This window comes from Bemisia tabaci, chromosome 4, assembly GCF_918797505.1.
Source record: "Bemisia tabaci chromosome 4, PGI_BMITA_v3".
In the NCBI taxonomy this organism is placed as follows: Eukaryota; Metazoa; Arthropoda; class Insecta; order Hemiptera; family Aleyrodidae; genus Bemisia; species Bemisia tabaci.
In genome coordinates, this window is record NC_092796.1 from 23,408,190 (window position 1) to 23,425,323 (window position 17,134).

The 17,134-nt window shown below is 43.3% G+C and overlaps 1 protein-coding gene and 1 long non-coding RNA gene across 3 annotated transcripts in view; one reads left to right on the forward strand and one right to left on the reverse strand.

Moving 5' to 3' along the window:
* Sulf1 (Extracellular sulfatase Sulf1) overlaps positions 1–17,134 on the forward strand; it is a 96,158-nt gene that overhangs the window by 3,173 nt on the left and 75,851 nt on the right. The gene's annotated exons all lie outside the window — the stretch shown is intronic.
* LOC109039036 (uncharacterized) lies at positions 12,982–15,331 on the reverse strand. The gene is made up of 2 exons (XR_011899656.1): positions 15,115–15,331; positions 12,982–13,561 (listed from the first exon to the last, which is right to left on the reverse strand). It is a non-coding gene; the product is annotated as an uncharacterized lncRNA (long non-coding RNA).

Here is a 17,134-nt window from a genome sequence, read left to right on the forward strand (position 1 = left end):
ATTTTTACATGTTGAAACATTCGATATCGATACAATCTCACCTGTTTGATGTATCGAATACGATCCATTGGCGCTGGTGCATTTGCTTCAGGCCATTTCTACACGCCTAAGCGTACCTCTCTCTTTACATCGCGGTACTCGAATTTCTTTTTCTCCACGCCAAAGCCAAGTAGGAGAGCCTTTACAAAAGGCGTAGCTAGATCCGCCAGTCGTATCCTATGCTGAGAGGCTGTGCGTGGATGAGGATGAGGCGAAACAATCACTGTGGGCGCGGGAGTAAGGGGTATAATCTCGACACGGGCCGTAGGTGCTAATTTACCCAAAGTGCTCTCCGCGCGCATGCGTGCTGGGAGCCCCGGGCCCCTCACACAGGGATGCCAAGTGCAGTCTGCTTTAGTCGTTTTATTCATTTCTATCGAGAGGAGCCCAAAAACGGTCATTCAAAAACACCTACAGCTTTTCTTTTAGCTGTCACATGCAAGCCACTAACAAAAAACCTCAGATCTCACTGAGGTGTTCTCTAAATAACCTACGATGCTTTTAGAGAACTTTGCCTAATATCTTCATGGTGTACTTTCATTCACATGACAACCTTCGCATCAAGGGCACCTGAAAATGTGTTTGCTGTGTGACCAAAACGCAACAACGAACGCATGCAGAAGATAGCACTTACGGTTGTCTTGCCTAACACTAGCCTAACATGAAAATGAAAAGTACCCTTTTTTATGTAACTGAAATAAAATCGGTCGATTTTTAATCACCCAAACGATTTCTAGAGGTCTTTTGGGTGAATAGTGGCAATTTGACAAAGAACGGATCTTTCTTCCAATTAAATTTTCCGGTCAGACGCTTCTGAGCCCGTTTTCTCAAAACTTCATTTTTGCATTTACTTCGCTCTTTGCTATCACACTGGAAAAAAAAAAAAAAAAAAAAAAAAAAAAAAAAAAAAAAACATTGGATCTAGAGTCCAGACTCTTAAAAACATCGACAAGAAAAAATACTCTTGATTCAATCGGAATTTTGCTTAAATGAAGAACCAAGCCTCTTAACTTGAGCGGATTTCCTCTTGATTTAAGCTTAAATCTGATCGAATCAAGAGTATTTTTTCTTGTTAATGTTTTCAAGAGTCTGGACTCTAGATCCAATGTGTTTTTTTTTTTTTTCCGTGCACGGCAGAAAGGGACTCCAGGTATTCGTGGCTTTAGGGAAACACAGCCGTTCTCACGACGTAAATTTGGCAGGTGTGCGTGAGCGCCGTGTGTGGGTGCCGGAGCCGGACAAGGGCGCCGAAAAGCCAAGGGGGTCATGTGCCCCTCTCGCATGCCTTAATGACGAGCGGACGAGTTTGGGCGGGCGATGTAGCAACGCGGGTGACAGGGCTGCGGCGTCCAGGTCCCAGTCCCATGTAGGTGTACCCGAATCAAGATAGTCCCACGTCCCCGCATCCGCGTCCATCGGCGTCCGGTGTCCGGTCCCGGTGTCCAACGCTCCTGTCGGCGCCCAGCCGGCCCCGGCCCAGCGAGGCGTCATGTTGGCTGGTCCTCCGCGCCGCCGCCGCCGCCGCCGCCGCCGCCGCCGCGCCGGCTGGCACTGACACCTTCCAGGCTCCTCAACCCCGACGTTGCCCGACCACTCGTACCTATACCCGTGACAGTAAGCGTGCTTTGTCTATAGGGTGATCCTAAAGTCCTTGACCACCTCTCACTGGAGGTGATTGATGAACACATTGGATCTAGAGTCCAGACTCTTAAAAACATCGGCTAGAAAAAGTACTCTTGATTCAATCCGAATCTAGCTTAAATCAAGAACCAAGCCTCTTAATTTAAGCGGATTTCGTTTTGATTCAAGCAAAAATCCGATTGAATCAAGAGTATTTTTTCTTGTCAATGTTTTCAAGAGTCTGGACTCTAGATTCAATCTGTTTTTTCCCCCCAGTGCTATAGTAAAGGTTCGCTGAGTCGAATTGTGTAGGGACCGAAAAAAAAAATTCGACCTGAGCGGCAATTCGTCTTAACATTTTCTCTATTTAACTCATGGACGTGTCTAGAGACCGAAAATAAACTCAACTTAATCGGAAGTTCGTCTTACCTGTAGTTCACCGTAGAGAGCTTTTACTGTATATCAGTGCGTTTATCGTCAGTAAAACCCGGCAAAACCAGGATATCAAAATTCCATGTCATCGGGAAAAGTCAGGAAAATATCAGGAAAATTGGTTGTGGATCAGGAAATTCTGAGTGTTTCGTGCATTCGTCAGACGTTTGATTCAATTCACTAACTCTTGGATTTTAAAATTGCATGTGTGTTAATTTATTGGCGTAAAATCAGGAATTTTCACTTGAAATATCCGGGAAAACAGGAAAATTCGGAAAATTGGTTCAGATATTATAACAGTAGTTCGATAGTAGAGGATCTTTATTACGTCTGCAACTCCGTCGTCATCTTATTTGTTCACAATTATACGTAATAAAAGATGCGGGTAACAAGGCCATTAAAAAAAATTATTGAAGCAAATGTTTACTTGTTTACATTGATCCAAAACGAAGCGATCTTCCTAAAAATCCTGAAACTCGCCGAAAAATCAAAGTGCCACACCTTTCTCAGTTGCAAAAATCGACCCAGTGAGTTGGTGCGTAAAGTTCGCCTTCAAATTCGCGCGATACTGTGCCACGCTCGGGCGTTCGAATAGTTGCATCTCGTTTCTGCACGCTGAATATAGGTTGCGTTCATTTTATTGTTATTTTTTAAAATCTAGCGACTTCAATTGTTGCAGAAATCAGCCTACTGAGTTTGTGCGTTAAGTTCGTTGTTCGTCTTGCATCAAGTAATTTTCCAATACTTCTGGTATAATTCACATTACAAGTATTCACTGTTAAAAAGTTTTGTCGTGAAATTCTGTGCCGGAGTCTGTACAGCGCCCGCAAACCCCGAGTGATATGAATGCGGAAAGCGGAGCGAAATGTTCGCTTTTACGGAGTGACTAACACTATTACGGAGCGGATTCCACTCTATTTACGGAGTGTCGTACGTTTTTATGGTGCTATTTTCACTTTGCATTCATATCACCCCTGGTAAAAATTGGCATTAGAATGTGTGTTCCAAAATACTGTAGACCTAAAGCCGGCCGTAAGATTTCCAATAGCTTCTGTAGCCGGCTTTACAATTTCATATAGCCTTTTATAGCCGATGGCGATTAAGCAACAGCCAGGCGATAAAGTTTATGCTAAACGTTACTAATTACGGATACTGGGGCTTAGTTAGCTTTTGGAATACCGCTCTTTTTTTGTGCCGTAGTATCTTGATTTATTTTGCGAGGAAAGCTCCGTACTTTTGAAGGATGCTTGTCATTCGTAATATGTTGGAGCGACTTCAATTTCTTATGATACTGTGCAATACCTCTGGTGTAAAATAGTTGCTTCAGACGCCGTGGCACGCTGCGGCGCGGCGGGCGGGCAGAGAGCGCGAAACGCGCATTGGCGCCTACAAACCTAACAGGGATACTTCACGCATTGCGCAATGCGTGAAGTATCCCTGTTAGGTTTGTAGGCGCCAGTGCGTCGCCGCTCCGCTTTGTGTTAGGCTCTAATATTTTAATCTCGCGGAGTCAGCGTTTTTCAACTCATGATTTTGAAATGTTTGCTCACTCTCTATGGACTATTCTCATTTTAATTGATGAAAAAAAAAAAATGTTTTAAAGGAAAATATAATGTGTTTCGTAAATATTAAGGTAGTTCGGTATAAAACTTAATGATTTCCAAAGCACACGAATCTCTACACAATTTCTTATAGCCTCTTATAGCCTCTTATAGCCAATGGCGATAAAGTGTAAAGCCCGGCGATAGGAACTATAGCCCGACTGTATACTTTTTTATAGCTTCGTAAAGCCCGGCTATATGATTTGCTCCGCTTTCTACAGTCAGCTATACGATTTTCAATAGCCATCTTTAGTCGGCTATAAGAACTCCTATGGTATTTTGAAACGCAGCTCCTATCGCCAATTTTTACCAGGGACTCGGGGTTTTTAGGCGCTACATAGATTCCGGCACCGAATTTCACTCCTCGATATTGAACAGTGTAATATTATAGTTCTTTGCTGTTATGGAAAATTCGTCGGCTAAATTGGGTTTATAAACTCAGTTGGGGCCTCGTCTCAGGAAATTTGACAATGTAGTGGAGCCGCCTCTCTGTGGCTATGCCGCGGTGCTGGGCTCCCCCGCATTTCCGGTCCATTGGCTCGCTGGGCCGGCCGCGGCTCGGCTGCCCGTGAGAAAATCCTCGAATCTGTGTCTTATCGATTGATTCCGATTTTTTACGATGGAGCGTCTGTCGTTTCATGCCCAGGTTCTCTTGCCAGGCCGGACCCACGCTTGGCCACAGGAAGTTGAGTAAACGCACCAGAACTGGGGCTCCAGCTCGGGCAGCTCAACTAGAGCGCCCGCCGGCTGTGTTGTGTAGCCAGACGTCGCGCAGCAGAATCACGGACCTACATTCAAATTTTTCCAAGCTCTGTTTTTCTCTGCCGTAGTTGGCCGGTCCATGCAAGGAGGTCCATTGTTAGTTTATCTCAAGAATTTTCGAGTGATAATTGGATCGCGTAAAGCAGGAAGGAACTCGGAGAAAAAAACTTCGTGCTCGGGACCCGAAGTTGAGGTCATATGTAGCTCTGAAGTTTTCAGATCACGCATCCGAAAACTTGAGGTCGAGCTGCCGAAGTTCGGGTCAGACATCGAGGCATTTCGGTATGTACCGGAGTACTTCAGATGTGTGACCCGAACCCTTCGGTATATATCGAAGTACTTCAGATGTCTGACCCGAACTTCGGCAGCTCGACCTCAAGTTTTTAGATACGTGATCCGAAAACTTCAGAAATCCATATGACCTCAACTTCGGGTCCCACGCACGAAGTTTTTTTCTCCGTGAAACAAGCCACATCAGCTATTGCCAAATTTAATTGGGCATTTGCATTTTTTACATGAAAACTGTCCTGAGATAGTTGGTGGATATGAACCAGAAGAGGAAATACACAGATAATGAAGTTTGAGAAGTGAAAGGTGCGACTATTTCTGCTCTCACAAAGATGCGCTTATTCTGATGAATTCCCGACAGTTAAAATCACCTGCTGAGAATTTGTAAATCTGTGCCAAACCGTGCTTTCGCGAGCGCGGGAGTTGACTGTTGACCAAGGAAATGTAAACAAACAAATCGTGATCGGAATCTTGTCGTGCGAGGCACCAGTTATTTTCTGGCTTATGAGTTGCTCATCCGTGACCCTCTCCTGATTTTCATGAAGTAATTAAACAACGTCTCACATCTACAAGTTTCTGCCTTTTTTCCAAACCCTCCTCAACCGTTACACCACGCTGCATTTGAGTCAACTCATGTTTGCGATCGTGCTACTCTGATTCTAATCGTTTAATTGTATTGAAGTTGAAAGTTAAATTTTCTAGAAAATTTTTCTATACGATCGATACCGGATATCGTTCTATAAATGTAGAAATTGCCAACAAGCTGTTTTTAATTGAAGCGAGAAAACGTTTGAAAATCATTATTTTTAAACTATCCTCATCGTGAATTTGCACTATATCGCTGGGTGGATATATTCTCGGGTCATTCGGGGCTATACAGTCGGGATCCTCGCCTTTTTAATAAACATCATAAGAGACATCAGCATTTTTTTGTAACCCTGCATGCAACGGAACACTGTTAGTATTCACATATGACATCCGATCATGGTGGCTTACCGATCGTTGTACACTGGAATAATACAATGAACCGGTGGTGGTACTTTTATTAAATTTTGTGGGACTACGATAATTTGATCCCTCAGATTGGAGAGAATCTACTTGTATTAATTTTTTTACCAACATTTCAAGGATGGCACCTAGAAATTTGACGATTAATCGCAGGGATTGCGGAATTGGAAAGTTTGAAATTTTCGGCAACCCTGCGAACCAGAGATTAATAATGAAAGGGACTTGGTTAACCTATTTACCCGCAGCAAAACATTTCAACTGCCCTCCTCTCGTGAGAAGGGGGTCTCGGACTGCGCAAGCGCACGCGAGGAGATTCAACTCGCGAGCTTTGTTGCCGATCAGATTTCCCGAATTCAATTTTTCTCATAATCTCACGTAGAAAGACTAGGAATTTCTTTGGACAGCGGCAACCCTGTTCCTGAGACAATCGCAAGTGGGAGACCGGAAGTGGCCGGGAAAAGGAAACAGAGGCGGTGCAGATAAGTCGCGACCCGGAGAGTCAACTTGCTAGACTTGCTTGACCAAATTGCCAGCCTGTCGCGGAATGTCGTTGATTTTTCATTGGGAAATGTCATAAGTCATAAACTTTCCGATTTGGCCGCACTGTTGCCCAACCTGCTCTTCGTCGTATCAGGAGACGGTACTTCGATAGCTCGATCTGTTGGAAGAGGCGCACCTCCCAACCCCACCAGGGTATACTTCGAGAAAGGGGCAGTCGTGGTACCCCTCTCGCACGCCTAATCTCGGACTACTGAAAAGCTGTCCGGTTAGCTGCATGCTCTATTGCACAAAAATGATGCTTTTTAAAGAAAAAGGCCTTCTTTTCTTTTTTTTTTTTTAAAGAAAGGAGGCTTTTTAAAAACGAAAATTCGCGAATACGCCAAAACGGTAGGCAATAAGCGCAAAAATGCACAAACCAAAGCGCAAATTTTAAACACAAGTGGCCGTCCAAAAGCTCAAACATGGAAACCAAACTAACGTACCCTTGCGTCACGTTAGGTTAGGCCAAATATTGATCACTGGATTCCTCCTCTCTTCCGCGTGGCACCTCATTGCCACCCCAAAACTACGTACGTATACGCTACCATTTGCGCAAACATGCCGTCATCCGTAAGCGCAAATTGACATCAGCTGCGCTTTTGGATTTTGCGTTTTTGGATGTCTTCGATTTCAAAATGCCGAGATTTTGTCACGATTCACCGAACCAATTTCACCGTTTCACAATGAAACCATCGAACCATTTTAATCGAATTCGTCGAATTTCGAAAATTGTCCGTTCTGCGGGCTAATTGTTTAAATTGATAGACAGAGCTGCAGACAAAGAAGACATAGGGAGTATGGTGTGATCCTATTTGTTGAAATGGGTGGTTCTTATAGACCAAGTAGGTAAACGATGGACTAGCCGTGGGGTATCTCGTGGGTTTGCAGTTAGTTAATCTATTGCCTATCTCCTTTGTCCATTGCAAGCACCTGCCCCAACCAATAGGATCCCTCTATATCCCTTTATCCTCTTTGTCTATAATTTTGTCTATCAATTTCAACAATCAGCCCGCTGGACTAGAGATGACACCGACCCTCCACAACCGTTATACCAAAATGATCAGCGGGCTGATTGTTGAAATTAATAGCCGAAGCCATAGACCATAGACAAAGAAGACAAAAGGGATATAGAGGGATCCTATTGGTTGGGGCAGGTGCTTGCATTGGACAAAGTAGGTATGTAATAGACTAACTAACGGCAACCCACGAGATACCCTATAGTTAGTCCATCATTTACCCTCTTAGTTCACAAGAACCACCCATTTCAACCAATTGGATCGCGCTGTACTCCCTATGTCTTCTTTATCAGTTTCAACAATCAGCCCGCTGCGGGCCGATTATTGAAATTGATAGACAAAGCTATAGACAAAGAAGACATAGGGGGTATAAAGCAATCCTATTGGTTGAAATGGGTGGTTCTCATAGACTTAGGGGGCAAATGATAGACTATTTGTCGGGTCTCTCGTGGGTTGCCGTTAGGTAGTCTATTACTTACCTCTTTTGTCCATTGCAACCAGCAACCACTCGCTTCTACCAATAGGATCCCTCCAAATCCTTTTTGTCTTCTTTGTCTATCGCTTTGTCTATCAATTTCAACGATCAGCCTGCAGGCTAAGAGGCTGTTAAGAAGTCAGGGAATCAGGCCGCGGAGCGATGTTTCGTCGAAGATGGAGCCCCACTGACACGGCGGCGGCGGCGGCGGCGCGGCGCAACTTCCTGCGGATCCCGAGGACAAGCCATGAATGGGGGGAACAGCCGCGGCGCGGCAGCTGCGGCCAGTGTCGGTGGCGAGGAGTAGGCGTGTTCCGGTCCGGGGCTGAATCAAAATCAGGATCGTCGCATCGCGTCGCGGCCGCGCGCGCCGCGGCGTGCATCGCTGCTGGTTAACCAGTTTACCAGTTTACCAGTTTACCGACAGCGCCGAGTTCAGTTACATTCTCCCCCGCCCTCCCCTCCTCCCCGCGCGGGATGCAAGACTGCAACTCTGCCCCCCTCCCCCCGCCCCCGGCCCCCTTTGGTGATCGGAGATCATTGTTAAGCGTGCCGGCGTTGGGCAATCGTGCTGACCACCCCTGGCACCCCCTTATGATAATTTCGAGGGGTGTTTCGTGAGGAGATAAGCTAGGGGGTAAAAGAAACCTCTTGGACCAATGCCGCATTGCATTGACTTAAGAGTGCAGTTTCTTGTCGCCGGATTTAAGAGTCTTGAACTCTTGTTTCAAGCGGATTTTGAATTGAAACAAGAGTCCAGACTCTTAAATCCGGCGACAAGAAACTGCACTCTTGAACCAAAAGGTTTTTTTTACCAGTGTAATGGATAAATCTTAAGCACCAGAAAGTAGTTGGCAATTTGTCCACTCACCGGTTCCTTCGTGTGCGAATCCAGACACTTCAAACGGGAAGGAGCGTAAGGGGGATCCAGAGCCCCCCCCCCCCCTCCCGAAAATTATCGAAATGTTATAGTATCTAAAACGCAGTTCGAGTCAATTTTGTCATGAATGATTATCAATTATAAGCGTCCTTCCCTTTTCTTTCCTCCGTTCCTTCCTTCCTTCTTTCTTCCCTTTTCTTTTTCTTTTTTCCTAGCGGAGGGATTGTAAAATTTTTCGAGGAACACAACGGCGCCACTGGCTATCTCCGAAATCAACATTAAAGTTCAAAAACAGCTCTTAAAGTGGAGGCCCTAATGGAAGAGATATCCCACGCTACCTTGAGAGTTCGCCTCCGCCTCTTTATCAAGACAAACTCTCTATACGAAGATGAAGAGCAAATACATTCACCGGGTTGCCACTTTGTTTGGGGACTCCAAAACTGAAAACGCGGCAACCCTGCAAATGTATTTGCTCCCTATCTTTGCATTGAGTTTGTCTTGATGAAGAGGTGGACTCTTATCCACGGAGAAAAAACCTCGTGCGTGGGACCCGAAGTTTAGGTCATATGGATCTCTGAAGTTTTCGGATTGAACATCTGAACACTTTAGGTCTAGCTGTCGAGGTTCGGATCATACATCTGAAACTTCAGCTCTTACATCTGAAGTACTTCAGATGTGAGAACAGAAGTTTTTCGGATGTGAGAACCGAAGTTTTTCGGATGTGAAAACCGAAGTTTTTCGGATGTGAAAACCGAAGTACTTCAGATGTAAGAACTGAAGTTTCAGATGTGTGATCCAAACCTCAGCAGCTGGACCTAAAGTGTTCAGATGCTCAGTCCGAAAACTTCAGAGATCCATATGACTTTCGGGTCCCACGCACGAAGTTTTTTTCTCCGTGTCCTCTCCATTACGATCTCGACTTTGAGAGCTTTTTTTGAGCTTTTGAGTCGATATCATAGAAAACCATTTGCACCTTGTTTCTCAAGAAATTTTACGGAAGAACTAGTACTTACGTCGTAAACCCCTCACGCATGCAAGAGCTCCATTTTCTCGTGCAAATTCTCTGCCAAGAAAATCAAGACACCGTGTGATTACCCTGTGGATGTGGACAATGGGCCGAGTCTGAGACTTGACATCAGGGACGATGTTCGACACCGGGCATTCGGCGTCCTCTGGTTTTTTGTGCGCTTTGATGTTGGATGTTGGCAGTGCATTTCCTCGCTCGGCCGCACTTGGCCATCGCCGCTTGCGGTTTCCATGTCGCATCTCGTCGCTCCTCTGACGTAAGGGCGTATCTCCACTTCCACGAGAGCTTTGTTCTCCGTATAACCCTATGCTTTCCGGGACAAATGTGAAAATGAAGATACGCTCTTATGTCAGAGGAGCGACGATCTGGATCTGGGACCTCCATCTCGGGTTCACTCCCGCTCCAGCATCGTTGTCACATATCTTGTGAATTTCCCGCTCCAGGAAAACTGTCCTGTTTTCGGGAACCCAGGGATTTCATCCCGATATATCGATGGCCGAAGTGCGAAACCACGTATCTCCGTTTACAGATCTTTCTTTTGCGAGCCAATCAACGCAATTTCTTGAAAACTTTCTGAGTTTTCTCCTCTGTCTGCGGAATACTCTATATGCATTTCAAGCCATAAAGTCGGCTTTTTTCCTCTTCGATGTTACGAAATAGTAGCGGAAAATTTTAAATACCCGAATGGCGATACGTGGTTTCGCACTTTAGCCATTGCTATCGAGGGAAATGAAAGCTCTATAATGAGAAGGGTTCCCGTCATAAAGTTTAGCTCAAACTCAAAGCTGATTGTACATGTAGCGACTTTTTAGGCATTATTAATGTCACGATGTAAACTTGGTTTGGTACTTGAGGTAAAATTTTTATCAGAGGCGTTCTTATTATTTTAACCGTTTAGTCCCTGCTAAGGGACGAAAAAGGTCCTGCTTTTGAGGCTCTTTCCATTCAAGAATCATACATATTTTTTGTCAACGAGACCATCGGCGGCAAAAAGGGTCCTTAGTTCTTTTGATATCATACTCAGAGAAGCGTTCGATGAACATTTTAAGACACGGCTTTGTGAAAAAGCTTTTAAAACACTGTGTTATGTACATGCAAAGCACACATTAACCCTTTATCGGTAACCAAACAACCAACATTTGGACTTCACGCGTTCGTTGCGAATTACCACCAGGGCGATGAAGAAAAATCGCAAATTCTAGCCGACTAGAGGAGCTTCAATCTGCGTTGGCATCCAAGTCCAAAACCTGGAGCGCTCCTCCGCAACACTGACACTAGGCAAAAGAGCAAATTTTCAAGACTATCCTTGGCAAGATGCATCTGATTCTCGAAAAATGAGGTGAGCTGGAGATGCGTCTCCAAGGATGCTCTTCAGTTATCCTCCTGAGCATTGCTCCCTGCTCCTCCATTCTTCGCTTTGGTGGAGGCAGACGTCAGATTAGATTTTGCGATATCGGGAGCGTTATTCACTTATTCATAGCTCCATCCCCCCTTTTTTTGCACAACCGTCACATGCGGCTATCTACGGAAACAGTCTTGCAATACGGCGCACCGTGGTTCAAATCAATGTATTCTTGGATGTCAAAACCTACCTTTGAGGAAGCAAGTCTGATCGATGGATTAAACTTTGTCGGTTCTTTTGCACTCAATTCAGCATTCGTTGATGAGTCAGAACTGTACTTTTAGCCAAGCATCGGCGCTAGGGTGGACTTATGTCCGTTCGTGTTCGTCCTTATAGTAGTGACATCTAACCCTTCAAAAAACAAATCTTGAGTTTTTCGTTACAGCCGGAGTGTCCACCAATCAGAAAGCTGTACCTCTCCTCCAAATTTCTTCCAAATTTTTTTCGTGCGCTTTTGTTGTTAGGCAAAATGTATCTACGGATCTGGGTGTTTCCTTGGAAATTTTAAAACCACCTGGTGCGACACACACACAGAAAAGAAAAAAAATAGGGGCCAAAGGAATAAGAGTTGAAACTGCCCATATTTTTCTATCGTGGCCTTATTCTTATATACAGCGTTAATTTTTTCCATGGAGGGGGGAGGGTAAGACAGCCGGGGGGGGGGGGGGGGTTCGTTTGCGTTGACTAGCTGACGGCCTACTGTGCTGAGACAGACCGTCAATCCTCTGATGTAAGGGCGTATCTCTCCTTCCACATGAGCCTCAAAAAGCATGGAGTTTTATGTGCATCAAGGCTCACGTGGAAATGGAGGTACGCCCTTACGTCAGAGGAGCGACGAAATTCTTAACTTAAGAATTCGTGTGATCTGCGAAAGGAGCGGATGTAGAAAATATCATCGAACCTGCGTCGTCGCATCGATTTATATTTCAGGCCTCGCAGAATCGGAGCAATTTGTTTGGACCTGCCGCGCCGTTGGACAGCCGGTCTTGTTGCCAAATAGAATATAAAATTCGATAGGATACTCCAGGAAGAATATCACTTTTAGGATCCTCGACTTCAGAGTGTAAACAAATCCGTCCAGTAACAAAATATGATTATTTGAATGCAAGCGAGGACGAAGAGAGGGTGTATTAAGACGAGATAATTTTTCCAGATTTTCTTTTTTCTTTTTTTTTCTTTTTTGGCGGGATGGGGAGCTGAATCCTATACCACTTGGACCATGCTGTAGAAGAGGTAACAATCCAAAAAATTACAACCCCCCCCCCACCCCCTCGCTATTCCAGATGTCGATTTGGATGCGATAAAAAGTTTTTTCTCACAACTGACAAAAACTTACCATGTTGCATCATGTTTGAAGCGAGAAAAGAGGTTTGAAGTTTTATTCCTCCATAAGATTCAATGTCAAGGACAAAATTTAATGACTATTTTCGCCTCCGAAATATTTTTACTCGAGTTAGATTTCAGGACAGGAGATTTACGGCTAGTCGAATTCGAAACTATCCTTAACCCATTTTTACCCCTCTTAAAATGCGAATTTAGTCGAACTTTCGAAATCGAGTTCCCTTCAAAATTCGTCTAATCTCTTTTAAATGAAATCAGTGAAATAGCTGAAACAGCAAAATTCATCGTAATTGCATCGAGACGAGACATGTGAGAAAGCCGTAAATGCGCAGAGAATGACGTATCAGGCAAGACAGCAGTAAGTGACAATATTCCTCCAGAGAGCCAACGAAAACAGTGCTTTCAAGTAAAGTGCCGCCCTTTTCTGCCAATTACTAACCTGAAACTGTGGTCGTTGTGTGTTCAAAATGCAACCACGAAAGCACGCAGGAGATATAGACTTACGGCTGTCTTGCCTCACATTAGCCTAGCATGAAAATGAAAAACACCCTTCTTATATAATTGAAATCAATCCAGTCTATTTTTAATCATCCACACGATTTCTAGGAGTCTTTCGGACGATTAGTGGCAATTTGACAAAGAAAAGAGTCTTCTTTCAATGAAATTTTCCGGTCAGAAGCTTCTGAGCCTCCAAACTTCATTTTTTCACTTACTGCTCGCTTCGTATCACGGCAGGATTGCAAATCTTGATCACTTGCCGCCGCCAGGATGAGGCATTTCCACGATTCTCCAGGATCGAAACTTCTTGTCGTGGGCGCTCGGGACGTCTCCACTCGTCTGCGATGCCCATAGGAAGGACGACGACCCGCATTTTGCATCCGAGTAGAACTTAACAACTCTGTTTCGGTCCTTGACGTCGGCCGAGATCTTAACCGAAGAGACCTGTCCGGCGGTGTTTTTTTCAATCCAGATGCACTGATTCAGTTTACTATTCTTCCCCGAATTTGGAGACCCGTAACCCTTTTGATTGAACACGTCAACTCTGTAAGCGTCAGTGGCGACCATCAAGGAGACCATCATCAACAGGAGCAACATCATTGATTTCCTCATGTCCGGCTTAGTGTCCGAAACTGCAATGTGCAAAATTTTTAGTTGTTCAGGGTGGTGAGTGCTAAGAAATATCTTTCGAAATCGAAATCTTGAAAATTTTGTACCCCCCTTTTTTAAGAAATTTAAATAATAAGCAATTATTAACTTTTTTAAAAAAAAAGAAAGGAAAAACACTTGTGATAAAACGTTCAATTTCCTACTGATGGTAGAGTCATGTAGTGGTACTACGATCTTTTTGGTCTTACTCCCTTGTTGCCAGTAGATAAAACTGCAAATTCAAAAAAATAGTGTATTGTCTTCGGAAAATATACTAAAAAATCTTTGTCCTCGTAAAAGTCCTTTGGCAGTAACAGTAGACGGCATTTTTTTTTTAGATTTTCGGTTCTGAGGTACTTTCTTTGAGAAATCGCAATAAAAAAAGGTGGACGAATCGCGAGCGGTAAGAACGTCCGAGCCATAAACCTTGAGACGGAAGAGAGGGTGGAGTGGCAAAAAACCCCGTGAAAATCGGGACACCCGACAAGAATTCATCGACAGACATAGATTTCATTTTCGGATTTATATATTATTAAGATAAGATAAGAATAAGAGTTATAAATATTGAAACATTTACAATGTCATTTTACTAAGACAGTTAGTTAGTTAGTTAGTATAATTTTAAGACATTCTGCGTCTCAGGTTATTAACGTCTTTACAGATAATTTTGAAAATGGGAGTATATGCGAAAATTTAGATGCGTCACGTTGGCAACCTTAATAAAATACGACTTGAGAACCAAAAGATGGATACTCTTTGAACGGTTATAATATACGACTCAAAACCACCAAGAATTCAATTATAGAAATTCTACGAAGAGGCAGAATCGCTAAATTATAATTCATTTCATGCAACAATAACCGAAACGTTTTTAATTTTTTGTAAAAAAAAACGATAAAAAAACACAATGACATTACAATTCGGCACAAAACCCATCGAAATGTATAAAAAACAGGTATAGCTGTACAATTGTTGTACTAAACGAAATCAAAAGCGTGCCCGCATATGAATACGTAAGGCACGTCGAAACATTGTAGGTCTAACAATTGAAGTCAGGGGCTTATCTAGAAAAATCCCCATGTTCCAAGCTAAAAAGCCGCACAAGTTTCGGATTTATAAGCCTTGGCTCCAGTCACTAAACCCGAGACGCGGCCGGTTCACCCAGAAATTTCCTGTAATTACGGGGGCACATTTCCACAGCCCACACACATTTGAATTTCTGGGATAAAATTATTAAATTTTGTCCGTTTGTTGCGGTGTAGATAACATTTTTTGCTTTAAAATGAAAAGGGTTAAATGTCACTTTTAAATTGGGGTATGAGGGGGGGCTTTTAAAACGGCTCCCCCCTTCTTTTAGGTATCCAGATGTTCCGTTACTACGAGCCTCAGACTTCTCGTATATATATGAATCTGTTATTAGACACTGTTGTCTAAAAACTAGATTTATCTACAATAAAAATCAGGACTGTCTCGTAGAGCTCATTCGATGATCTTGTTCAAGAAAATTACTACAACTTTTAAATCGGAAAATACTTACTGAGTCTCGTTGTCGGGACGGGAGCTATTTGGAAGAGAGGACCAAACTGCGTGGACGGTTTTTCACGTGTAAATATGAGGACGGCACACGTACTGCTGAGAAAATACGGTTGTGGCAATATTTATGGATACGTCACACTGCAGCGTGGAAAATTTTCATGATCATGATTTATTGTTGGAATCACGACCGTCACCTAATATCACGTCCGAATCGTTTTTGACGCGAGTGCGGCTACACTTGAATCAATTATTTTTTGAAGATTATCAGCGATCTGTTCCTCGTAAGTTGAAAATATAGAAAATCAAGGTGAATTTGGAATATTGGCATCTTTTTACTCGAGCCATTACGTTTGACCGTTTTCTTAGCAATCCTAAACTTCTCCGTAAAAATTAATGGATATCGGCAGATCTGCCTGAGCTTTTTTCGATCTTTTTCTCACCTTTTTTCTACATTCTTTCCCTCTGAAAAATTTTACTTGAAAGTATCCACAAAAATGTTATCAGCAAATAACAGACTGTCTTCGAATTCTTGGTTTTGAAACGTGCAAGAAATATAAACTGCTAAAGATCCTCTGAGCGTCCGTATCATTTGCCTCAGTTGAGTAAGTAACAACTCCCTTCATGCTCAAGAGAGTACCGATCGTCAAGCTTAAGCTGTTAGAGGCGAAAGAAAAACTTCCATGTCCAAGTCCATAAAAACTTGTCATGCCCGGTTGTTGCGCACACTGAGAAGTGATATCTGCAATTTGGCACTTACTTTGTGCGGTTTCGCTGGTGCGGTGCAGAAATTTTGGCTACAGGGAAAGAATATGAGCGGTGCCAAATCATTACCTGGTATTAGAGTGCCATTGGTATTTGGGTAGTTACCAGAGGTTGTTGGGGATTCATGGCAGGTCATCGCTCAACTTCAACAGCGATAACTCGGATTTAACAAACGGAGTTCAATAAAGTTCCTGTATGAGTTTAGAATTAGCAATTTAACTTGTTATCAATTTTAACATGGTTTCCCTGAGATTTTTTCTAAAATTCATTCATTGGTGTGATCTTAACGCTCTGCATGTACCTAATTCGGATATTTCTAGGTCGACAGTTTCGGCCGACCGAGACCGATGGACGCTTTATTTATTCAAAATGCATGCATTTTTACCGCAAAGAAACGAGACCAGAATCAAGCATAAATTGTATTGTTTTTCCAGACTGGCTTCTACGCCAGTCCACGAGCGACTTACTGACTCGCACGGAATGAGTTTAAAGAACGATTTATAGCAATGGAAAAATCTCGGTTAGGGATTTAAAATAACGGAGTAGACAGATGGTAACAGACGGTTGATTTCTTTCGCACAGTCACTCGTTGTCTGTCAGCATTATGCGCTTTAGGTAAAGCCAGATATGAAGCGAGGATACGTGAATCAATCATGTAACTCTGTAATAATTAGGACCACAAATATTGTATTGTTTGTTTAGTTTACGTAGACATGAGTTGTGCTATGACAGTAGTGTATTTAGTGCCTCTAATAGGTACACAAGTCTCCGACACCGATGTATATATATGAAACTATTTCATTTTTAATCATCATGAGCAGTATACTACATGGTGTTTCAGAACATCCGTTGGCTTTCTGTACCTTGAAAATGCATCAAGACAGCGGCTCGTCGTCGGAACTAAAAATGTACGATCTAATGTAATGGAACTAGAGGGATTGAACAAAAATATTATCTGTCCCTCCACTTTCTTCCGCCTAGTCTCTCGGCATTTTAGAGTATGCGTATGAGAGTACATGCTTGATCTTGGTATCGCATTTTAGATTGAAAATAAGATAATCTTTCCCAACTCGCTTCTTCCCTTTTTAGCTCCTAAGGAATTTTAGGAAAATTACGGGGCAATTTGCTATGAATAGGGAACATTGCAAACCTGAGGCATATGCGATTTCCAAAGCAGGAATAGATTCTGAAAAAAAGCAAAAAAACCCCTTTTTATGCCCCCTTCGAACCCTAAATTGTGGGGATCACCGTAGTCCCAA